Here is a 26,311-nt window from a genome sequence, read left to right as displayed (position 1 = left end):
ATTTAGTGTGAATATCACTAAATGCCACAGAAAGAGAGAGAAAGGGAGTTTTTGTATTAGCTGAGTATTAATTATATTTAAGAGAATTTTAGGGAAAGGAAACAAATAGCAAAATGCAATTTTAAAAATCAGAATGGAAATCTGATCTTGCTTGTTGATGAAGGATGAAAACATCATTAAGGAAGGGTGAAAGTAGGAGTGTGGGAGTGGAGGAGGGTGGGGATTGGGAGATGCAGAGAAGTCTGGTGACCAGTATAACAAAGTCTCAAAGATGGGAGTTTGCTTATCAGTGATTCATTAATGATTGTTTAATGTAATTATTCATGTTTTTAATTTCCAAGACTCATTTCCTGATTATTGCTTTCTTATATTAGACCATTTAATTGTAATTGATATGTGTAGTACTCTCTTGAATTTTTCTGAGTATTAATCAGACTTTCTTTAAGTATTCTTTTGAACCTTGGATTTTCTTTCTGTGCTCTTGATCTCTTCATCTTGTTCCATCACTTTCTGTTGTTAATTTTCTCCAATACATATATCTGCAGGTCTATTTTTAAGGTGTATATTAAAAAATAGTTGGAGATGCAATATTTAATATGTAGTCATATGCATGTGAATTGTGCTCCTTCATTAGAAAAATTGTTCTGAAATTTCATTTGAGAGATATTAACCAGAAAATATTTTATTTAACCAACCACTTGAATTATAAGGAGTGGATCATCTCATCTCTTGAGAATACATGGCAGGGCAGGCCATGGTGGTTCAGCAGGCAGAGTTCTCATCTGTCATGTGGGAGACCTGGGCTCGATTCCCAGTGCTTGCCCATGCCAAAATATATTTATATTGCAAACTAGCTGAAGAAAAAATAATAACACGTCTGAAAATGTTAGTAACCCAAATGGCATCCTTATTTTCTCTTTGCTCTTCCCCAAACGAATCTTAACCAAACTCATTTTTTTAATCTCTTAATCAGTTTATCGCAGTAGTTTCCTCCTTGCCTCCGTGCCTCAGTTATGATTTCTATGCATTCTATTTACACATCGATTAATCTTAACCCTCATCTTTGGGTCATGCGGCTTCTCTACTTTTTGTGGTCTACTTAATAAAGCACATCCTTAATTAGGCATTTAAAATTCCAGGATATTATCAGCCAATATTTCCATTACAACATGATAAGAGTTAGAGGTGTTTCTTCCCCTCCACCAATCACCAAAGTAATCTTCATGCAGATATAAACAGCCAGATTAAGTAATTGTTGTTGAATTTATATAGCTTAAGTTATTTTCCTGGATTGCATTCTGCAAAAAATCACCTCCATGGGATTTTTGTTTTTGTTTTTGTTTTTGCTTCAGCAGACTCTGGGAATCAAATTTCGCATGGCAGGTGAGAATTCTGCCAGTGAGCCACTGTTGCACCACCCTCCATGTGATAGTAATAAGCATCATTTGATATAAAAAAGATGGGGTGTGTCTGTAATTAAATGCACTGAGTTAAATAAGATCAAACACTTCTTTGGAATTATTATTAGCTATAGGACTTCTTACAACTTTAAAAAGGCTAATGTACATTGTAAATCTCCGAGGGGGGGGAGTTCCAAAATTTATAAGACAAGGAAAATCTTTTCATTGTGGTAGTATTTAGCAGAACAATGCTCTACAGAATTCACATTGTGATTGTGCCCTCACAATGCTCAGTGATTCCATCGTCCTCAAGCTAATCACTCACCTTACAAGGAAGAGAACATCCAAGAGTATGGGTTAAGGGCACACAAGAGACTCTACTGTATAGTGGAATTTATAGCAGAAGAAATGAGGGAATTTCATGTAATTTGGACAGAACCACCCTCTTCCTACTTCTCCATTGATTTCAATGTGATGGATATGGTAAGTCAAAGATGGGCTGCCTCTTCATTGGAAGTAACAGCTCCCTTATGTGGTGGCCATTTGAATGCATGAATTAGGGCTAGGTTATGATGTCTAGTAGCTTATCTACACTTGCATATAGTTTATATGCAAGTACTGGCCTGATTGTTGCTTGTGAGCATATTTCATAGATGGATGTGCATCAGTAACCATTTGGTTGCATCTTTGTCACATTGCATCTACAATCAACAAAGGAAATTGTCCTCAGCAATTAGAGGATTCTTCTCATCCAGTCAGTTGAGGTTCCTAATGTGAGAACTGAGGATTTCAGCAGTCAGAAAGAATTTCTGTATGTACTTCAGCCAGTCAGCTTTTCCTGAGGAATTCAATGTCATTTTCATCAAGTTTCCAACTTACAGCCTGCCCTATGGATGGACTTACCAGTCCTTCTTGTCATGGCAGTCAATTTCCATATGCATATACAGTATCTGTTCTGTTTCTCTACTGAACCCTGACTAATAGCTCGAAAGGGTAAAAACAGTGGTCTTCAAAAATTCTTGTTCTACTACTCCCTGAGATTTTGATATATGCTGTACTCTTTTACACGTGTAAAGTTCACACGTAAAATATTTCAACTCTTTGCATTTAAATAGATGCAAGAATATAACATCCAGCACACTGTAAAAATTGACATTTTAAGACAAAACTGCTATATCACTTTTAAAAATGCATCCATTAAACTCTAAATACCATAATGATTTGTTCTCCATAATCAACCATTTAAAATATACACGAATAAAGCTCTTCTTTAACAAAAATTTTACATATTATTTTATCAATTGAACTTATATTTCCACTCTGCTTTCCACATTGAATCGTCTCCTAATGCCGTGTGTCATGCAAAAACTCTTTTCTCTTAATACATAACAAATGAGCTTACTTACCTTCTCAAAACCGGAAATGACTCTGCAATGTTTAGTCAAGGAAATAAAATATTTTTAGTTTGATATCAAAGATTCTGTGTTTGTCAGTCTATTTTTCAATTGTTAATCCTTCATGCTACCTTTTATTCACTCCACACTCTAGCACAAACAGAATTCTTGTTATTCATCTTTCAATATTTTCAGGTATCTGCTTCTAAAAACTCTTTGCTTTTGCCAGAATGACCTATTATTTATTGCATTCCCATCATTTATGATTGTTGAAATACCATCCTTCAAAATTATACTCCAGGTGATTTTCATCAAGCCATGAAAACTTCATGTTTCTTTCCATAAGTAGGAAGTACTCTCTCAGTTCTATGATAAAACAACAGAAAAGTCTCATTACACATTATGTTCATCATATTTTAGCTACAGATACATACATCTTATCTGTTCTACCTGATTAAGATTCTTGAAGGGATAGCTAGTCACCTTTACATCCATCACTATAGAAGCATAATTATTATCTTTAATCCAATGTCTAAATTTAATCAACAGACATTTAAGGTAGAAGTAAATAAGGTACTGACATTGAGTTATCAATCAATAAAGGCAGTATGATAATGCTGCTTAAAAACACAACCCCAAGGAATTACTGTAACAGATATCTCTTTTATTCACTCCTTATTGTATGGGGTTAGTTGGAGTTTAGCTGATCTTGGCTGGGCTTACAGACAGACTGCAGGTCAGGTTTTCTTCATGGTGATGACAGAAGGTTAAGAAGTACAGCCCAACCAAGCAAGCACATATCAAGTCTCTGCTTGAGTTATTTTGCTTATATTCTATTGCAGAAAGCACACCAAATGGCCTAGCAAAGCAAAGACACTGAAAGATACAAGACATCCAGTATGATAAGGCTGTGAATGTATCACATTCCTACACTGGAGTAATGAATTAGGAACAGGATTTCAATCTACTACAGCCATACATTGATTCACAATCTACTACAGCCATACATTGATTGAATGCATTGAAAGCAATATAATGAAGATAAAAGCAAAATTTTTCGTAGAGGAGATAACTTTAGAACTGACTTTTTAGTGTAAACTATTTGCAAATTGCATTATCCCAGGAGGATAGAACCTGGCAGAAAGCAATGTGGTGGTGACAGAGGCAGGGAGAGGTGCTTAGCATTGCAGACTTGAGGGAGGAAGTGTTTGTGGGAAATCCTGAACCGATCCATTCTTTGATAGTTCGCTGGACTTTTGTTTTGTCCAAAATAGTCCATTACCTGGATTTATTTAATTTTACTGTCAACTTGGCGCTTTATGAAAACTGCCTTCCCTCAGGTGGTATCATTTACTTAATAAACGTCTGTGAATAAATGCATGAATAGATGGATAGTTGTCCTTTCCTTTCTCCTCTCTCTCTCTGTTCCTGCCTTTCTCTTTCCTTTCTTCTCTTCCTTTTTCTTGGTCAGGCAGGTATTACAGTGATAGTATATGCAATTGAATTAAAAAGTATTTATATGCAGAAGTTGAGGGACAGAAAACACATATTAAACAAAGCAAAAAGTGGTTGGCACAACAGAAGCAGAAAGGGGTCGACCCGTCAGGTTGCATCAACTGCACTGGAACAAGAACTACTCCAGACTGAACTGGAACAGGTATACCGGTCACACTTTTTATTTGCATGGCTTAGCAGAGAAGAGCAGGGGCTGACAGGCACTGGTTGGCTGCAGCCAGTGGGTGTCCGGAAGTACAAGCTGCAGCCCCAGGCTTGTGAAATTGCAACATCCAAGGCTGCTGTCTTCAGCTTGGTGCTCTACTGCCACCTGTGTGCTGGCAAGGACCAGCACACTCTATTGCAAAGAGCTAGATTTTCTGTGGGCCTTGAGAGCAAGTCCAGGGCAGCTCTTGGGGAGTATAGAAAAGAGAGAAGGTGATCAGATCAGTGAAGAGCGAGGCTCATTATCTCTGTAACTCACAGAGTGTTCCTCTGTGAGGCAGTTCAGAGACGCTTTGGTAGAGTGTAAGGAAAGGAGAAATAGTACACCCCTGCTGGAGCTTCGCCATAGGAAGTGTTGGCCCAGCAGCGTCTGGGACTAATTCACTCTCTCAAGAGATGTTTAGTTGCTTGCCTGGTCCTATCAGTATAGACCGGGCATTTTTAGAAGTATATAAGCACAGGCTTTTCTTTTCTGACTCAATTGACTCTCTCTGCATTCTCACAGAATGGACAAAATACCTTTCAAACACAAGAGGAAACTGAGGCACAGAGACAGTAAGTAATAAAGAAGTCTTAAATAGTCTGATAATTGTAGTTTAAAATCAAAGAGCTTTAAGAAAGTTATAATTTTGAAGTTGTATTGATAAATCATTTGAGTGCATTGGTTTAATTAAACCTGTACAATAAACATTGATAATTATAGCAGCCTCTGTAAGCAGAAAAGGGGTCCAGAGACCCAGGAAGGACCCCTGAATCACAAACAGCTCCCCTCCATCAGGGTGGCTGTCATTCCTTAAGTGGAAATGTAGTGACATGTGTTAACCCAGTAAAATCAAATGGCTTCAAATCATGTCCTCATTATGTGTTCAGGAGTATGCATTTTTTTTTGTTTAATTTTTTTGTTTTGCTTTCTCAGGGCCAAGGAGATATACAGTGAACAGACTGATGAACCTGTGGACAGAAGCTCTCATTGAAATCAGACAGTGTGCCTAGATCAGAAGTTGCCACATGCTAAATGACTGTGCTGATTTGTGGGGTTGTCACGTGGGCATCCTTTATCTTATATGGTCATGCTCAGATGAATGCAATGGAAATTAGCAATACATAGATGCTCGTTTGTTTGTTTCTTTGGTTTTTTGATGGTGGTAGTGAGGAGCATGAGCTCTGGATTTAGTCTACTTGGCCTGTAATCCAAACCCTGTCACTCATCTGCTGCATTTACTTTAGCCAATTCACTTAATCGAGAAGACTCAGTTTCCTCATCTCAAAATAAGACTAACACTAGTTGTTAAATCATACAATTTAGTGCTGTAAGGCACTAAATTGCCTCTTGTAGTGTCTGGGCTCCAAATAAATTACCAATAAATATAAATTTTTATCCAGATGTAGTAAGGGAATTCTGCCCCTATTCCCTCTGAAATCTTGAGTGAAAGTAAGACTGAGTTAAGGACTATGCTGGAGGAAGAAAGAAATTTCATGCAGGAGCAAGTCACAATAGTTTTGAGAGCAGTGCTTTGTTGCCAGGGGATAAACCATGGCTAGATATTTATAGTTTGTAGCCCTGGAGTAGTCTCTTATTCCCTCTGGGATTCACTTTCTTTATTTGCAAAACAACGTTTGTATTCCCATCCTTCAAATCTCATAGAATGATTGTGAGTATCATAATAAAGCAAGCAAAAGCATCTTGTAAACTAGGGACATTACAAATTGAAAAGTATTCATAAGAAAAGTTACGGAGTGAGAGAGATATCGACATTTATTTAGACAAGGCAAATTTTCAGATGAACATTGAAGAAAGGGAGGCTTTCAAATGGCAAGGAATGGGAAATGCTTTCCAGCTAGTGGGGAGAGCTTGAGCAAAAGGAGGGGCTCTGGGTGATTCATAATCTGTACACCACTGGTTCTCAATATGTGACAGGCCCCTCAGGGGACATTTGGCAATGTCTGGATGCTACAACTCGAAGGGAGTGCTAACTGGCATATACTGGGTCCTGGCCAGGGATGCTGTCAAATATCCTACAATGTACGGAAGAGGTTCTCACAACAAAAACTTACCTGGTCCCAAATGTTAGCAGTGCTAAGATTGAAAAACAGTGCTCTGGACAGATGGGTTCCATGAATAGCAGTCCAAGTGAGAAAAAAATTGGTGCATTTTGAATGCTGGGATGGGGAATTTGGACATTTGTGTACAGTGAGAAACAAAAGAAAATGTGTTTTCTTGTCAAGAAGTGATGCATTCTACTTGGTGCTGAAAGACAATCACTCAGGCAGCCATGGGGACATAATTTAGCACATCACTTTTATGCAGTTGTTTGTTGCAGATTAAATATAAAGATAAATTGGATGTAAAATAAATTTGAATTGATCCACCCTACCTCTGTGATGTTTTGTCTTCAATTGTGGGTCTCAGTTTTTTCCATCACCCATATCCCCAAAGAGATTTTGTTTTCCTATGAGGGTAGAATCCATGTGAGTTTGACATTATCCATTCCCTTAAGTTAGGTAGGGTAGTGTGACTTGCTTTATTGAATGAAATGAGAGCAGAGTGAAGTGCACCAATTGTAGGTGAAACGGTACTGAGCACTCAGTGCTACATCTCTCCATGCAGCCTCTCTCCTACCATGTGGCATAGGCAGGCATGTTTTCCAGGTGTTAACAATACAAGACGGCAGAGCCAGCTGACAAGTAAATAGGCATGCATGACTCTCGTACTACCTGGTCATTAAATAACTATGTGATATGGGACAAGCCATCATCCTCTTTGGACTTGTTATTCACACATTTAAGTAGAGACTTTAAGATAAATGATATCCAACATCTCCTTAAGCTCCAGCCTTCAAATTTAAATAAAAATTTTGGAATTTATGAAAAAACACAATTGAAAAAAAATTTTTTGCCTGAACACCTGGTTTTATGCAAACATAATGTGGAACTAGAGAGTAAGCCTCCAAATAGTCAAATAATTTGGAGCATTTTCCTCAGATTATGTCTCAAGCTCCCCTGAGAGTTCATTGCTCTATTATGAATAAACACAAGTTTCTTTATGTGAAAAAATATAAGGAAATAGAATAGATCAGAATTGTCAAGGAAAACTCAGGTGTCTTGAATGCAGATTTACTTTGACCTCTATTATCCCAATAATTGAAGAGTATGATTACATTTATTTTACATAGAAAAAAACTAAATTCAAGGAGGTTAGAGGAACTCAACTCGGATTGCTCAGTCTATAAATGGCGAGCCACAATTTGAACCCACCTCGAATGCACTATTTGCAATGCTGTAGTGCCTTGATTAACGCTAAAGAGTTTTCTTTGTTTCTTTGTTTCTCACTTTAGATTTATTTTAGGTATTATACTTACATATGATTATACTGCTTCCATTTCACTACCTGCTCAAAGAATGGAAGAAACAGGAACTGCCTCTGCACACTGCTATTTTTACAAATTAATTGTTAACCTTTTGTTTTGAGATAGATGTAGATTAACATGCAGTTGTAAAAAACAACACAGAAATATCATGTATGCCCTTCATCCGTTTTCCCACATTGCTAACATCTTATAACACTATAGCACAATATCATGATTAGGATATTGGTGTTGTTACAATCAAGATATGGAACTTCTCCATTACCACACAAATTCCTCATATTGCGGTTTTATAGAATGCTCACTTGTTTGCCTTGCCAATCCGGTATTTAACTCCCGGCAGCCACTTTTTTTGTTTTCCATTTTTATAATTGCATCATTTCAAGAATGTTATATAAATGCTATGATACAGCATGTAACATTTTTGAATTTCCATATTTACTCAGCATAATACCCCGGAGAGTTAATCCAAGTTGTTGATTGCATCAACAGTCCATTTCTTATTAATGTTAAGTGCTATTCCAAGGCAAGGATATATGACAATTTGATTGACTAGTGACCCATTGAAGGACATTTGGTTGTAACAAGTATGTTTTTTTCTATTATGAATAAATCTATGAACATCCCTGTACTAGTTTTTCATCTGAAAATAAATTTCATTTCTCTGGGATGAATGTTCAGGAGCGAAACCACTGGGTTGTATAATTCTATATCTACTTTTATAAGAAAAACTCTCAGATTCTTTTCCTGAAACTACCATTTTACATTTCCACAAACAACAGATGAGTGAATTAGTTTCTCCACATAGTTGTCAACATTTGGTTTTGTCACTAATTTTTAAATTTTAGCCAATGTGATTGGCACGTCCGTGCTTATGTAGTTCTATCTCACTAATGGCTAATGACATTAAACATTTTTTCACAAGCTTTTCTGTTATCTGTGTATCATCTTCAGTGAAATATTTGCTCATGTCTTTTGATCATTTTCTAATGGGATGTTTGTTTTTAATTTTGACTTTTAAATTTAAAAAAACTTTATTTCAGAAACTAACCCTTTGTTGGTTACATAGTTTTTCAATTTTTTCTCCCAGTCTATAATTTGTCTTTTTATGCTCTTAAAAAGACAAATTTACATTTGTCATTTACAGAGCAATTTTTTTTAATTTTAATGAGATCCAATTCATCGATTTTATGGCTCATGTTTTTTATGTCAAATCTAGGAAATATTTTCCAAGTCCCAGAACTGAAGATATTTTCTTATTTTTTTTTTTTCTAAATGTTCCACATGTAAGTCCACGATCCATCAAGTGAGCATTTGTAGGTTATATTTTACGAGGTCTAGATCAAGGCTATTCATTTCTTCTTTTTCCTTATAGATATCCTGTTGCTCCAACATCATTTGTTGGAAAAGGTATTCACACCTTCCATTAAATTGCTTTGACATCTTTATCAAAAATCAATTGTTCTAAAATTAGTAGTGATGGTTGTGGTGATGGTTGCACAACATTAAATACACTAAAAGCCACCAAAGTGCATACTTTAAAAGGGTGAATTATGTGAATTATATCTTAATAATACTGTTCTTGAAAGTTCATGTAAAATTAGCTGGACAATTTTGTGTACGTTTATTTTTCAGGTTCTCTATTACACTCCATTGACCTATATGTCTAGCCTTCTGCCAGTATCACACTGTCTTAAAGATTTTTCAATGGTTTCTGTAGGGACTACAATATTCAAATGTGACATCACAGTTTACTGTTACTATCATGTATGATGGTTAGGTCCTGGTGTCAACGTAGCCAAATGACCGTGTCTAGTTGTCTGGTCAGGCAAGAACTGGCCTGACCTTTGCTGCAAGGATATTTCCTAGCTGGATGATTATATCATCAGTCAGCTGATTGCATTTGTGGCTGATTACATCTTAAAGCAACCAAGGCATGACTTCGACCATGAGATAATCCAATCAGTTGAAGGATTTTAAGAAAGAAGAGAGACTCTTTCACTGCTTCTTCAGCCAACAAGACTTTCCAATGGAGTTTGTCCAGACCTTTCACCAGAGAGAGAAAAAATCTCTTCCATTCCCATGGCTGTGTGAGGCACCTTTATAAATCTCATATTCACAGATTTTTCCTGTTGGTTCTGTTTCTGTAGTGAACCCTCACTAACACACCATGTTACCACTTCAAATGATGTGTGTAAACCTTGCTTCCATTTAGGTACCTTTACCTTCCTCATTATTAAATATTATCGAATTGCACACTCAAAAAGCAGCATAATCTTAGGGGTAAAAAAATATGATTTATAAAACAGAAAAAGAAGGCTATCTAGTTAACATGCCCATATTTCCTCTCTGCCTGTTATGTTTCCCTTCCTTTTGATGTCCCAACATTCCATCTTTTGTGATTTCTTTTCTGTTTAAAGATGTTCCTTTAGCCATTCCTTAAAAATAAGCTGCAAGTGATTATTTTTGTTTCCTTTCAACTGAGAATATTTCTATTTCATTTTCATTCCTGAAGGAGTGTTTTTTCAGGATACAGAATTTGCAGCTGACATTTTTTGTTCTTATAGTATTTGAAAAATGAAACACTGCCCTCTTTGTCCTTCATGATGTAAGGAGGTTGTCGTGGATGATTACATGAGAATTTCACAGTCATTTGATCCGCTGTTCCTCTATAAACAATGCATCATTTCTTTTTGTTTGCAAAATATTTTCTTTCTCTTTACTTTTCAGAAGTTTAATTATGATGTGTCTTGGCATAGATTTCTTGGAGGGCATCTTATTTTGAGCTTCTTAAATCTGTGGGTTTATGCTTTTTGCGAAATTAGAAAGTTTTTCATCATTTTTTTTCTTTTATTATCCATTAATCTCAGTTCCTTATTTTTTTCTTTGTGGAAATCTTTTAATAATGAATGTTGGACTTTTGGTTATTTTACCACAGGTCCCTGAGGCTCTAATGATTTTTTCAATCTGTATTTTTTCTGTTGTTCTGATTGGGTAATTCTATCATTATGTCCCCAAGTTCATCGCTTCTATCCTCTGTCATGTTCACTCTATTATTGAGCCCATCCTGCAAATTTTTACTTCTCTTATTACATTTTTCAGTTCCTAATTTCCATTTGTTCTTTTTAATAACTTCTATTTCATTGCTAACTTTTCTAATTTTCATTTGTTTTGAAATAATTTGTAATTTGTTGAAGTATTTCCATGAAGGTTGCCTTGAAATCATTGTAAAATAATTTCAACTTCCGATTCATGATGGTGTTGGCAGCAGCTGATTGCCTTTCCTCGTTAAGGTGTGATTTTTCTGCTCTTGATATAATGGGTGATTTTCACCTGCATCCTGGAATATTTGCTATTAATATTCAGACTCTGACCATGTGTAAATCATTATTTTATTAGGCAGCCTTCCAGTTAAGATTTAGCATGCAGGTCTTGGTCCAATTTTCAGACTATGGCCCCAATGGCAACTTATTTTTCAGAGCTTTGGTAGTAGCATTTTGGTCTGAGTGGTTTACCTGGTGTCACTAGGATTTCTGCTTTTCTTCTGACATTGCTCTAAGGGGTAGAAAAAGCTCCCCCAGTCTGGCCACCCTGGTACCTAGGGGAAGGTGAAGAGAGTCTCTGGATTGTGAGAAAGAGTATCCTGAGGATCGGTGCTTGTTGCTGGGGTGACCTCATTGCTTGTGCCCCTGGCTGCAAAGTATCTATGGTTTGTGCATAGAAGTCTCAGGTCCACTTGACAAGGAGAATACTTCCTAGGATGGACACTTGTGGGGGAAATTCCCTGGTCAGAGCCCCAGAAATGTGATTCCTCTGGTAGAGGGGAGGGATATCTCAGTACTGATGGGGAAGGAACATTTCCCTTATTATGGGGCTCCTAATGAATCCTCCTTACTAGTGCTGCCAAGCTCCTTGTTCTGATCTAGTGAATAGTCTTCTGTTGCTAAGTTCAAGTTCGGGAAACCAAACCTAAGTCGGTTTCTGTTGTGTGGGAAGTTATAAGATGCCCTGCCACTATGTTATTCCTTCAGTGTGAGGGTCCTAAACCAATTTTCTTTCCTCTTTCCACCTTCCTGAGAGCTCCTTTGGTTGGTTCTTACATTATTTCCAGGGTTTATAATAATTCTTACTTTGGAAGAAGAGAAGAGCTATGTCTACTCCATTTTGTCAGGACTAGACTTAACTGCATTTTCTTATATAAAAATTGCAAGTTATTTCTTACTGAGTGCAATATCTGTGTAGAATGTGGGTAATACCTATTAGGAAGTAAATAGTTTACATGAATGTCTAATGGTATTCAAACCATTTCTCGATTCATGGCAAATATTGATACATTCATGCTATATTTTATATTTTCCTCTATAGATTATATAGGGCCTTATCTGTCAGTCCAGTAGAAATTTAGTTCCTTGGGCTTATGAAGAAAAGAATCCAAAGTTTAAATAAATACTGCCTTACTCCTTACTGATCTCAGTACAAGTCTGTTTTTTTTTGGTGCCATTTTGAGCAAAATCTTGGGAGGCAAATGACCTCCACTTCCCATTACTACAGGGAAGCCAAATTATGGCCATTTACCATTGTCTGTACTTCTAGTAGGTGTTTCTGTTTGATAAAGCAGCCTGAATGCAATTTAACAGAAATTGTTTGGCCTTTAAAATGGGGATTTGTTTACAAATTCACAGTTCTAAGGCTGTGAAAATGTCCAAATTAAGGCTTTGAGAGAAAGAAACCTTCTCTGAAGAAAGGCTGTTGGTATCAGGGGTTTCTCTGTCACATGAGAAGACACATGGAAATGTTTCCTGGTCCTTTACTTTCGGGATTCCTAACTTCTAGCTCTCAGTTTCAGTGGCTTTCTCCTGCATCTCCTGTGGGTGCTTTTTGCTTCTCTGGGGGTTTCTCTCTAATCTCTTCCTTGGTGTTTCTGCCTTTTATCCTATCATAAAGAACTCCAGTAAAGGATTAAAACCCACCTTGAATGGGCTCAGTCACATCTCTATTGCAACAACCTAATCAAAATGTTTTACCCACAATAGGTCTGTATCCAGAGGATCGAATGAAAAGAACATGACTTTTCATATTGTAAAGGGTCCTAGATTGTAAGCTCTTATGGCAATCATATGTGTTCAAGAGGCATAACTGTTTGTTCTAAATTCTCAGATACTGAGTTATTTGTATATAACATGGTTTTTCCCAGAAACTTCAGGTATTTATATGACACCTGAGACTCAGAGTTAGAGCTCTGAAGCTATGAAAGTCAACAGTATCCCATACAGGAACTGTTTTAAAAAATAAAAAAATTAACAGACATTGAGTAGAGATATGAGTGAAGATGAGCTGGATGGGATTAAGGTATATATTGGAAGACTGGGTAAAGGACAATATCATCCATATTTTAAAACTTCAACTTTTGTAAGAGACTAAAGGGAGAAATATTTAGTGGGTGCAAAATTTCTATTTTGGGTAGTGCATTTCCTAATTTAACTTGTATTTTAGTTGAATAGCATAAGTACATGGAATCTTGAATAGGGCATGTGATTTTGTTGGTTTGTCCAAGTTAGTGTGATGCCCCGATAATTACAGAGTGATTTGGACAGTGAATGAAGAAGTATTTGCAAAGTCCCCTCAGGGGAATGGAGATAAAGGGAGAAATATTCAATTTCCTCATTTGGAGAATTTCTGATATTCTTGCAAGCAGTGGGAACAACCAAATCAATAGGCTGAGCCTTAGATAATTTTGGTCCCTATGAAACTTATCCCTGCAAAGGATAGGCTAAACCTACTTAAAATTGGGCCTAAGAGTCACCCTCAGAGAACCTCTTTTGTTGCTCAGATGTGGTCAACACAGCAAGTAAACTCATTGCCCTTCTCCCCTATGCAGAGACATGACTCCCAGGGATGTAAATGTCCCTGGCAACATGGGAGAGAAATCCTGGGATGATCCAGGACTCAGCATCAAGAGACTGAGGAAAGCTTCTCAACCAAAAGGGGGAAAAGAGAAATGAGACAAAATGAAGTTTCAGTGGCTCAGAGATTTCAAACAGAGTCAAGAGGTTATCTTGAAGGTTATTCTTGTGCATTATGTAGATATTCCTGTTTTATTATGGCGTATTGGAGTAGTTAGAGAGAAGTACCTAAAACTGTAGAGCTACATTCCAATAGCCATCTTTCTTGAGGATGATTGTATAAAAATATAGCATTTACAATGTGAAGGTGTGATTGTGAAAACCTTGTGTGTGATGCACCTTTTACTCATATGTATGGATACAAAATGAACAAATAATAGGGATAACAAAGGCTAAAATAAATTGAATAGATTGAATATGGTCAATGAGAGAGAGGGATTAGTAATACAGTATATATGAGTTTTTTCTTTTTACTTTTTTATTTCTTTTACTGGAATGATACAAATGTTCAAAAAATGATCATGGTGATGAGTACACAACTATGTGATGATATTGTGAACCATTGATTGTACACCATGTATAGAATGTTTTTATGTAAAGGATCTTTTGTATGTTTGTTAAAGTTTGACAAAAAAAAATATTTAAAAAAAAGAACATGGCTTTTTCTGGGGTATATAACAGTTCCAAATTACCACATTAGGGTGGCAATTATCTTTACCAAGGAAATTGGGAAATAGAGTCATTTAAGATAGAAAAGTAAGTATTAAGAGAAGGAGGGAAGGAGGGTCTCCTGCTGCTGGTCTACATATCTATTCTTTCTTTCTACTTGCCTCTGCCATCTTGAGCTCTGCATGATGTGGTTGACTCTGTTACTGACTTGGTCACGTGGCTCCTTATGTTTGGCCAGTTTCCTCTTTGCTAATTCTTTGCACTGGCTCCAGTATATTTACTCCCTCTCCAGAGTGTATAGTCTCCTTTATGTCTGTTGCTCTGATGGTTACAATTTTACTTTACTTTGTTTCTCTGTTCCTAAATTTTAACGTAGTTCCTTTATCTTGATATGAGGATTTTCTCCCTTTCCTCCAGGATAGACTGTTTACTCTCAATAATAAGAATATAAAAATTCATACTGCCATAGAGTGGATCTGGATAGGGCTTAACCATAGAATATATTACGTGGAGTTTGTAGAATTTCAAATATTGCCTCAGGGCCCCAGCTGTCATCTTTGCTCAACCTGAGCTTAATTGAAACTCCTCTGATACTTCCTCAAAACTTAGTGTTTCATTTTCATTTTCAGTGATGTTTAAAAAATCAACATTCCCTAAGTTGGTCTGAGAAGATGACAACAAAGTTATATGAATTTCATGATATACTCATAGGTTCTTACAGTCAGAAAATATGGAGAAGTTGCCTGGACCTTAGTATTTTGGTGTCTTAGATAACTTTCTTTTAATTTTTCTCTCTAAAATACTTTTAAAGCAAAATAATTTTCTCTTAAATTCCTTGGTTTGCATTTTGCCCATGTCATATTTGTTAATATTCACTTCTTGAGAAATTTTGATTTGACATGGTTCTCCTAAATCTTCCTTTGTGGGATAACTGTTTATAGATGCATGTTTTGCATCTTCATCCTAGTAATATTGTTAAAACATTATTTATCTTTTAATCTGCCTAGCCAGTTGATGATTCCCTAACACATAGAGAAACCCTAGGAGGCTTAGTCTCATGCTGCTTTTGTTAGACAATGAGTGTTTGAAATTCTATTTTGAAAGCTATGCAGGATTTTTGAAGTCCCTGATGCTCTTTATAGGGCTTCACCCAATAATTATCTTCATCACACAAATTCATTTTGTTTATTATGCTCTTCTTTTGATAATGTGCTACTGGCTCAATTTTCTAAAGGTAAGTCTTTTACAATGCCTTAAAAGTTAAGTCCTTTCTTATAGACAATAGGGTGACTTGAATATGCATGTCTTCCTTTAATGACAAGTAGCATCTGATATTTATTACTGGTTCGATGGAACTCATTATAAATTTATGGGATTCTTCTCTCTCATATCAGGTAATGAGGTCCTTAGAAACTTCACAAAAATTCTTTCAGGTCCCATATATGCTACACAACTTCTTAAATATGAAAGAAAGGGACTTTCAAGGTTATTTAGTTTATTATTTAGTTTTCAAGTGAGAAGGTTAAGAATTCTATTAATAAGCGTTTTAGAGATTTTACAAGGAGCTCATATCAGGGTTTACCAGCTCTTATCAGTCCATCTACAGCAAGCTGTTTTATAATCTGTGCTTTTAAAGTCAGAGCAATTGAGAAACAAATAATGTGTGTGTGTGTATATGTGTGTGGGAGGGGGGTATGGGTGAGAAAGACTGACTTAATATAAGTACATGAAAATAAAATGATTATTTACCACTATATATTTTCCACAAATACTACTGTGGAATTGTAATACTTGAAAGACATTAGGTCCAAACACTCATTGTACAAATGAGGAGGCTCAGACCCAAGTTAGATAATGATTTTACAGAAGTCACACAGCCAGTTCAAATCTGAATTACTTTAAGAATTTGCTTAATGTTGAGCAGTCTTCCTTTCTCGGCCTTCAGTAATTTACCTTTAAATGTGCAAATCTACCTTAAAGATCTATAGATCTTTTCAAAAACAAATAAAAAAAGGGTCAAACCTTTTGGTGTTCATGTTTGTCCTATAAAATCCAAACTCTTTAACATGGAAGATAGCCCACCCATCATTGCCTGTCTGCTTAATGTCTTCAGACACTTTTCTCGTTTGCACCAATTGTATTCTCTTGCACCTCATACCTGAGACCCGGGTTTGTGTACCTCAGCATGACTGACATTTAGAGCAGAAGATGTTTTGTTATTGGAGTGGAAGCACTATCTTTTGCCTGTAGGATGCTTAGCATGTACTTGGTCTCTACCCACTAGATGCAAATAGAAGCACCAAGCTCAAAGCTGTGACAAACAAAAATACCTCCAGATATTACCAAATATTCCCTAGGAATGAGAGAGAGCAAATGGTCCACTGCTGAAAACCACTGGTTTAGCACAGTAAGCCATGGAACAATGTGTAATGTTTAGAAACCTGGATGGCTGTAAGTAGGATCCTTTTATTCATAATGCCCTTTCTGCTTGGAGCATCTTTGGCTCTTTTGCCTACTAGAAAAAATAAACTCATATTGAAGTCAAGACTATTTAGATTCACATTTAGTACCTTATCTAGTACCCTCTGAAGAGCAAGATTTCAAATAATTTTCTTTTGAGTGGGTGAATGAATGGATAAGTTAATGAATGAATGAATGAATGAATGAATGAAACTGTGATTGGCAAATGCTCCACATAGTCCTCACTTGATTGTTACAAACTTGGGTTGGAGTAGACAAAGCATTTTTACCAAATGACCAACTAAATAGGAAACTAAAACTGATTTATGTAAAAAACTGTCATCTGATGACTATATATCTATGATGGTGTGAAGCTGTATGTAGGTCAGAAAAGATCATGCCCTTTTAATCCATTCCTGTATTTGTAGATTTATTGAAAGTGAGACTTTTTGATTATGTTATTTCAATTAAGATTGACCCACCCATTCAAGGTGGGTCTTGATTCTTTTACTGAGGTCCTCTATAAAAGGACAGAAGACAGAAAGAACTCCAGAAAAGTCCAGAGAGGACACAGAGAAGCTAAGAGAGACAGTAGCTAAACAGAGAGAAACATACAGAAGCTCAGAAAGGAAGTCACTCAAGCCAGAAGATAGAAAGAGCAAAACCTGGGAAAAGAAGGGTTAGCAGACACCACCATGTGCCTTGCTATCTGACAGAGGAGTCCAAGCTCACCAGTAACCAGTCTCTGGGGAGAAGGTGTTGTCCTGTTGATGCCTTAATTTGGACATTTTTACAGACTTAGAACTGTAAACTTGTAAGCTAATAAATCCCCATTGTTAAAAGCTAATCCATTTCTGGTATATTTCATTTCATCAGCCCAAACTAAATATCTGAGACATTTGACTGGTAAAATAAAAAAAATTCTGCCACCCTGTGAAGAGAGAGTGACTTTCTGTTCTGCCCCAACTCAGTCTTATTTGTCCTCCATACTCTTGCTTATTAAGTGGCCAAAAAAAGATTTTGTGTGAAGTCATAATGTAGGTAGTGCTAGCAGTGCTTTTGCCAGAGAGGTTTGTTGGAACAGGAAAACATGTTTCCAAATGTACACTACATATCCTTATTTTATAGGATATTTTAAAAAAATCCCTTTTTACCTACACAGAAGATAATGAAGGGGGTTAGTATGTAAACTATTATACTGCTAATTGCATCTTTCCTTCACACTGATTATTCAACCCAAATCCCATCCTGATAACCTTAAGAATTTCTCATTACTTTTACTAATGTTTCATTTCTACTGCTTAATGCTATAAGTATTGAGGGTTTTTTTTTCTGATCTCTAGGATTGCAAATCTTTTATCTTTCTTCTCTCTGCCCACACATGTTTGTTAAGTTTCCTCCAGTGTTGGTCTAAAGAAAATATCACAAGCCTTGAAGACTAATGGCAGAGAAATAAATAAAAATACTTTGATTGAGTTTATACTGTTGTAGTCTTTAACCTGTAGATATAAGGGAAAAAAATTCCCCTCAAATTTCCTATGGAATAATGGAAACAACTTGGTTTTAAAAGTTGAAAAATATATGTAACAAATAGAACCTCTATTCCTCAGGTTTTCTGAATCCTTTTGGTTTATGTGTGTGCTTGTGGAAGATATGGTCACCTATATATTTGCGTATAGAGAATATTGAGGCAAGTAAAATATAGGAACAGAAATTTACTGGAACAACAGTCAGTACTACTTAGAGAAGAAAATAACAGGTTGAGGAAGTAAAGAAATTCAGTAAATGAAATATATACATTTCTTAACCTTGTTGATGTTAAATTCCCATGTTATGCAACATTTTCCATTCAACAGTGCTATGACTATTATTTCAAAGGCTATTTATCCAACTTTGTCTGGGTCTTCATATAGTAACAGATACACTGTTTGTCCTAAGTATGTAAATCATTATTAATATTGTTTTGTACTGAATTTCTATTGTTCCTTTTTTTTTCTATGAATATTCTTCTCTTAGATGCTATATTACAAGATTTCTGCAATCTGGATAATAAAATGGCTTAAATATTCTACCAGACTATACAAATGAAAGCAAGGAGTTTTATGGAAGTTTCCACCCCAAAATTTGTCTTGGATAACTGAAAACAAGAATATCTTTTATTCACATAGTGTTTAGGTTTGTATGAGTCACTGAGTGTGATCCATGGCTACAAACATAACTGTTTCATAGTAGTTCAAGTTTATCACAGAGCTCATAGTTATTATTTTAATACATGTGTGGGAAGACACAAGCAAAGAAGGCAGTCTCTGCCCTTGGTTAACCAGCACCATTTGCAAAATAATGGAAAAGTTCTCAACATGCTAAAAATTAGACCTCAATATTTCTAAAAATGACTGTCCTTGTGGAACAGTAATGTGGTTTGAGAGGTCAGTTTTGGAAGTAGATGTCAGAGTTGTCACTTTCAATAAAATGATGCTTAAGAAGACAGTTTCCCATCTGCCTTTAAATGCCATACAGCCTGACACATAATTCTCCAAGTTAACTTTAGTGTAAGAAAAGAAATGAATCAGTTTAAACCCCAAATGGTACAACACCATTAGCCATACTTTGGGAAGGTCAAATCTGAGCCATGGATAGAGTTAGCACTCTTTTCCTGGGAGGGTGAGAAGCAAACACATTATTATGTACTTTCTCTTGCCAGCCTGAGACCTGAAGAGAAAAGCAGTTGCCAATAAAACCTTTTAATAGGATTATGGAATCTTAAAGGTATTAGGATCTTAGAGCACATTGCTGATGGGGAAACTGAGGTCCAGAAGGTTACAGGGCTTGCTCTAGTTTGGACCATCAGATAGTGGCAATCTCAGGAACCTAGAAGAAGTCTCTGAATATCCAGTTTGGCCAGAAGGGCATTTTATATTATGGAGAGCAATAAGAAAAAAAAGAGAATGAATAGATAAATAAATGAATTAATAAATAAATAAAGCAGAAAATAGTAGAAATAGGAAAATAATGAAGTTTATATCTTCTGCTTTTTCAATTTAGTAGATAAAATAAAAGCGTAGTGGACATTCTAAATTATACTACTAAGGAATTAAAAAGTATAATCCCATTCAAGGGCCCGTTAAAGGAAAATCCCTTGGGGAAAGGGAACATGAAATAGAACTAAAAAGAAAGGTAAAGAGAAGAGCAGGTAAGAAGTGAGATGGAGTGGGAGTGGTGGATCATGAAAGACAGAGTCAAAGTTGTAGTGGGAGAGAAAAATGAAGTAAAGATGTTATCAAAAGTTAGTGTTTTTCTACTATAACCCCAGCCTGGCCCAGGAGAATTCTCTGAATGTGACTCTCTATTATTACTTTTGTTTTGTAAGTGTTGACATATATTTAACTGATGTAAAAATATTTCTAAATGCTCTTTGTTCTTCATTCTTCATATACTACTCAGAATAGTCAGCAGAATCTGTTCAAAATCTCCCCGTGTTTCAGAATCAGACATTGGATTCAAGTTATCCTAAGAGTTGTAAAAATTAGATCCAAACATCATTTGTGGCCAGCGGTTTTCTTCCACTAATTTACATGAACTAGTGAATCTGGTAATTGATTTAATTTTACTGTCCTGGATTTATTCTTTGTGAAATGTCTTGCCATGTATGTAAGAATGGTCAGCAAAGCGTATGTATGTTCAGTCACCACATTGCTTGTTGCTAGAAGGGTAGAAGTAAACAGCCACAAGAAGGTTGCATTATTATTAGAATGCAAGCTCTTTAAAGACAAACAGTTAGTCTTCATTATTTTTAATTTCCCAAGTTTCTGAGTATAAATAGGAACTCATTAAATGTTTATCAGATAAGTTAATGAAAAAAAATGGTATTTTAAAAAAAAATGACCTTTTGGGAGTTTTCAAACACTCACATAAAGTTATTCATTTCAGACTGACAAAGTCTTACTCATTCAACTGGTGTTTTGATACCCATGGGGAATGTGGTTGAATAAAGAGGGTTCTGTTTAGACTATCTTAGAGAAAATGTTGCTATTTCAAGTGTATTCATTCCACCAGTTTTGATATCCTTCGAGCACAGTAAAGAGATTTCTATTTAACTTATTTCATTGAAAATTCTGATGTTCGAAAGTGCTTATCATTGGTACAGGTGGTATACATAACAAAAGCTCCTTGTATTTAGAAGCTCCTGTATAATATGTAGCAGAAGAAATAAAAGCTAGAATAAAAAACAATCTTCCAACAAAAGTTGAAATTTAGTGGAACAGCAGCTTTCTCTGTGTAACTGTAAATTCAAATCAGAATTACTAGAGTGCAGTAATCATGATTTCCCATTAATTGACCAGTTCAAGCCAAATAAGCAGGGAGCTTGATTTGGGGATCATTCTCCTGCACAGATGGGTTCTGATCCAATGGAGTCAGGGTGGAAGGTTGAATTAGACTCCTACAGCCCTTATTTCAGAAATAATTCCATGAACATTCCTCCATGTCTGTAGTATGGATATCACTGAAGACCTCTTCATTAGATTGGAGCTTTCCTCTTTGTAAATAACCTTGGAAGAAATAGCCTGGCTTCACTATGAGCGCTTATTCATATACTGAGCAATCAATTTCCACTTAGTTTTATGATCCTGATGAAGTTAGTAACTCACAACTTTCTTACACTGCATTCTGGAAAGTTCAGAATCAAAATTATGACCTATACAGAGAAAGATTATAGGTATATATTTTTAAATTTTCATTCTTAATGTCACTTATAGTCTCATCTTTGTTTTGCATTTGCTTCCCTTTCAGTATCTCTTCTGTATTTTGCACACCCTTATAAAACTTATAAAAATACAGCTAAACAGGTGGCACTGACTGTTTGCGAGGTACTGTTGTAAGGACTTTGCTTCCATTTTCTCATCTAATCTTCTTGGAAAGGTACAATATTAAGCCTATTTCTATGGCTAATAAACAGCTCAGAAATTCAAATAACTTTCTGTGCTAGTTTGAAAGGATTATGTACTCTAGAAAAGCCATGGTTTAATCGTGATCCAATCTTATGGGAGCAACCATTTCTTTTAATCCCTATTCAATAACATAATTTGGAATCATTTGATTAGATTATCTCCATGAAGATGTGGCGCACCCAGCTGTGAGTATTAACTTTCTGATTAAGTGGAGATGTGACTCTACCAATTCTTGGTGAGACTTGACTACTTTACTGGAATCCTTTAAAAGAGGAAGCATTATGAAGAGAGCCACAGAGTTCATCGGCCAGCAACCTTTGGAGATGAAGAATGAAAATGCCCCCAGGGGAGCTTCATGAAACAAGAAGCCTGGAGAGGAAGTTAGCAGACTCACCATGTTTGCCATGAGTCTCCAGTTGAGAGAGAAACCTTGAACATCATCGGCCTTCTTGAACCAAGGTATCTCTCCCTGCATGCCTTAGATTGGGCAATTCTATATTATTCTTACTTTAATTGGGACATTTTTTGCAGCCTTAGAACTGTAAACTTGCAACTTAATAAATTTCCCTTTTTAAAAACTATTCCATTTCTTTTATATTGCATTCCAGCAGCTAGCAAACTAAAACACTTGCCAAAGATCATACAAATATAAAGAAGCAGAGGTAGAGTTTGATGCTCTGGGCAGTTGTATTTTAATGTTCCATTGTGTGCTAGAGACCATGATTTCTGCTACTTTAATTCTTGCATGAGGTAGACTTCAGATGAGTTAATGAATATGCTTAGAAAGACCTGTAATTCTGCCTTCTTTTTCTAGCTGTTTTCTAATGCTCATTACACAAGCCATAATGGGACTTCTTAATTTTGGCTTTCTTTACCACATTTCAGGTAGGAAATGATTGCATAGGAAACACAAATTTTAATTAAAATGCCACTGCTTACTTTTTAATAGCTTTGATCCTTAATATGGTTTTGCATCTCTGTAGATGAGTGCCTAAACCTTAATTTTGCTGTCAACTCTCAAGAATTTTTATCTACCCTGATGATGAAATTTAAATAAAAGAACACTTATTTTCCCAGTGTCTTCATATATATTGAATAATTGGTCTGGTTCGTTGGCTTCAATGCTTTACCTCTCAAATTTATTGTTTTAGTGGACTCCAGGACTTGAAAAATACTTTATTTATGCTCTAATGCCTTCAGTTAATATGAGTAGCTAGCTATTGACCAGTAGGGATTTCTCTGCTCCCTAAAAACTCCAACTAGATAGGGAAAACATACCTGCTTTGTTAAGCTATCTTATAACCAACATCTTTATCTTTTAAGTTTGATTAAAATTCTGAGAATTTATTTTTCTTTTTCCATCTCCATTCATCAACAAAGCAAAACTGTCTTCACCTAGCTCATGCAGTTTACTAATAATTTGTGACACAATAGTGAAAGGAATGTATCCCTTCCCAAGGAAAGACATAGTTTACTGAGGAACACAGCAGATATTTCCAGCAAAAGATAGTAAGCATTATAGATGCCTGAAAACTATTGAATGTGTATAATGAAAAGTGATGCTTATTACAGGAATAAATGGATAATTTAAATATGCAAAGATGGACACAAAGAGGAAAGTAATGTGAATTTATTTTTGAAGATTCAGTTAATGGTTCCTAGAAGAAGTGGCATTTAACTGAATTTTGGGAGATGAATATAGTCTTGGTAGGCAGAGGTGAGAAAAATGTTGCATGCACAAGGAACAGTCTCAGAAGCTTACATTTAGGGTTATGAATTCAAAGCCCTGACAATATGGTTTCATCAATTATACATCCTACAGAAAATTTTACAAGGGGTTTCTACTAACTTATCAATGATTATAGAATTGCAGGCTGTCAAAATGCCTTATAAAGTAAGAAACAATGTTTATTCAATTCAGGCTTTTAAAAAACCCATTTAGTTGTCTCTACTTATATTTTGATGTATACTAACTATGCAAAAATGATATTAAACAAAGTCAGATAACAACCCATGCTGAGCATCAAATAATATCATGAATGAATATATTCATGTACTATGATACAGGATGCAAAATTTATTTAACTTAAAACTTTCTTCTCTTATAAAGTCTGACATATTTTCTAGTCTTCAAAAATGATGTCAGTTCAGCATATATCTACTGACTGCCTTTATCTGTGACAGACATGGTACAAGGAGTTTTGAACAGGTGAACATGACTTAGTATCCACCATCATTGAGTTTATTATCTGCTAAGGCTGAGCAGGTAGTTGTAGATGTGGTAAGATAATTAAAATAGAATCATAGTTCAACTCTAAAGATATAACTAAAAAATGTAAGTCTCTTATTAATCATATGGATGTTCTGTATTCCAGAAAAGCCATGTTTTTTAATCCTTATTCAATACTGTAGAGTAAGAACTTTTTGATTAGGTTGTTTCCATGGAGATGTTACCACAGGTGTCTGGGATTTTTTCATTAGGTGGTTTCCTTGGAGAGGTATGTTCACCCATTCAAAGTGGGTCTTAATTCACCTATTGGGATCCTTTAAGAGGTAACCATTTTGGAAAAAGCTTCAGAATTGACACAGGTGGAGACATTTGGAGATGCAAAAAGAAAATGACCCTGGAGAAGCCATTTGAACTGGAAAGCCAGGAGAGAAAGCTATCAGATGTCACCATGTGCCTTCCCATTTGACAGAGAAAACCCAAACATCATCTGTACTTTCTTGAGTCAAGGTATCTGTTCTAGTTTGCTAGCTGCCAGAATGTAACACACCAGAGACAGATTGGCTTTTAATAAAAGGGGATTGATTTCATTAGTTCTTCAGAGGAAAGAGAACTAACTTTCAACTGAGGTTCTTTCTTACATGGGAAGGCACAGGATGATCTCTGCTGGCCTTCTCTCCAGGCCTCTGGTTCCAACATCTTTCCCTGGGGTGATTCCTTTCTGCATCTCCAAAGGCCTGGACTGAGCTACGAGTGCTGAGATAAGGTATGCTGAGCTGCATGGGCTGTGCTATGTTGAGCTGTCTCATTTACGCACCAGCCAATTAAATCAAACATCATTCACTGTAGCAGGCACGCCTCCTAGCCGACTGCAGATGTAATGAGCAACAGATAAGGTTCACGTCCCATTGGCTCATGTCCACAGCAACATAACTAGGCACTTTCACCTCGCCAAGTTGACACCTGAACCTAAGTACCGCAATATCTTTCTCTGAATGCCCTAGTATGATAGTTTTATGACCTTATAACTGTAAACTTATAACTTAACAAATGCGTTTTATAAAAGCTAAGCCGTTTCTGGCATATTCCATTTTTGGAAGTATTAACCAACTCAGTAAATGCTAATTTGCTGCCATGTTTAAAACCCTGTACTGGTCAGTGAGAATACAAAACAAATGAATGCTCTCAAGTAAGATGAGTACTGAAGTATGTGAACACATGCTTCCTTTATGCAATAAATATTTATTGTCCCAGATTAAGTGCTAGGTACAGAGGATAAAGGCAAAATAAGGGAACAACAGATTCTACCCTCCTGAAATCTGTACTCTACATTAGTAAGATAGACAAGACAATTAAGAATAATATATTCTGATGATTGTCATGATAAATAGGATAAATATGTGGTACCATGAGGTCCTTACCTGGCATAAGAATAAGAGAATCTGAAAATCAGGAAAAGGTTTCCCTGAGAAAGATTGTTTAAACCCAATTCTAAAAAATAATATGGTATTATGGAGCAGAAGAAAGAAGCAGTGGAGAGGTGTTACTGGCAGAGGTACTAGGTAGTATAGAAACATTACACCATTTTCCAGTTTACTAAACCAAGGCTTTTAAGTATCAACCTCCCTAATTTCCCAAGATTAGAATTAGTGACATATTGGGGGCTGAATAAAGTTTGAGCTATCATGATAAATCTTCAGGAAACAAAATAAAATAAAGCAGGGAGGATTCCAAATTGGAGCTTCAACAATTATTTTAAATGACGTTTTAGGAAGGAAGGTGAAATGAATTAATTTAAGTTGTAGAGTCTATGAATATTGCATCTCTTATCTTCCCTAAAGCACTTTTAGCCACTTCAATTTTAAAGGAAATAAGTTCCTCAGCAAGGTACTAGGGAGAATAAGTATTTAAGGTTTATGTGATACTTAAAAAGATACTAATGAAAAGGGGAGAGGTGTTTTATTGAACAAGATAGCCTGTTGTCAGTTTTATTTAGTCACATGAACTTTCAATTTTCCTTTTAAAGTTTGGCTTTCATGGGAATGAGCTATGAATACTTGGTCATAGTGCTTAACACTTAATAAAGTGCTTAATAAATATCAACTGAACATTATCATTATTATGATTATTATCATTCCCCTCACTGTAGACTAATGAAAATAATTTTCACCTTCTGGAGTTGTCTTCCTTGCTCAAAAGTATTTTATATTGCTGGCTTCTACTCTGGG

The 26,311-nt window shown here is 35.9% G+C and overlaps 1 long non-coding RNA gene across 1 annotated transcript; it reads left to right on the top strand.

The window, feature by feature from the left end:
- The first annotated feature begins 1,712 nt into the window (after positions 1 to 1,712).
- LOC143676217 (uncharacterized) lies at positions 1,713 to 5,610 on the top strand. The gene is made up of 3 exons (XR_013171920.1): positions 1,713 to 1,883; positions 5,019 to 5,068; positions 5,430 to 5,610. It is a non-coding gene; the product is annotated as an uncharacterized LOC143676217 (long non-coding RNA).
- The last annotated feature ends 20,701 nt before the right edge of the window (positions 5,611 to 26,311 follow it).

Source organism: Tamandua tetradactyla, chromosome 3, assembly GCF_023851605.1.
Source record: "Tamandua tetradactyla isolate mTamTet1 chromosome 3, mTamTet1.pri, whole genome shotgun sequence".
Lineage (NCBI taxonomy): Eukaryota > Metazoa > Chordata > Mammalia > Pilosa > Myrmecophagidae > Tamandua > Tamandua tetradactyla.
Note: the sequence above shows the minus strand (reverse complement) of the source record. Positions and strands in the feature narration are given on the sequence as shown.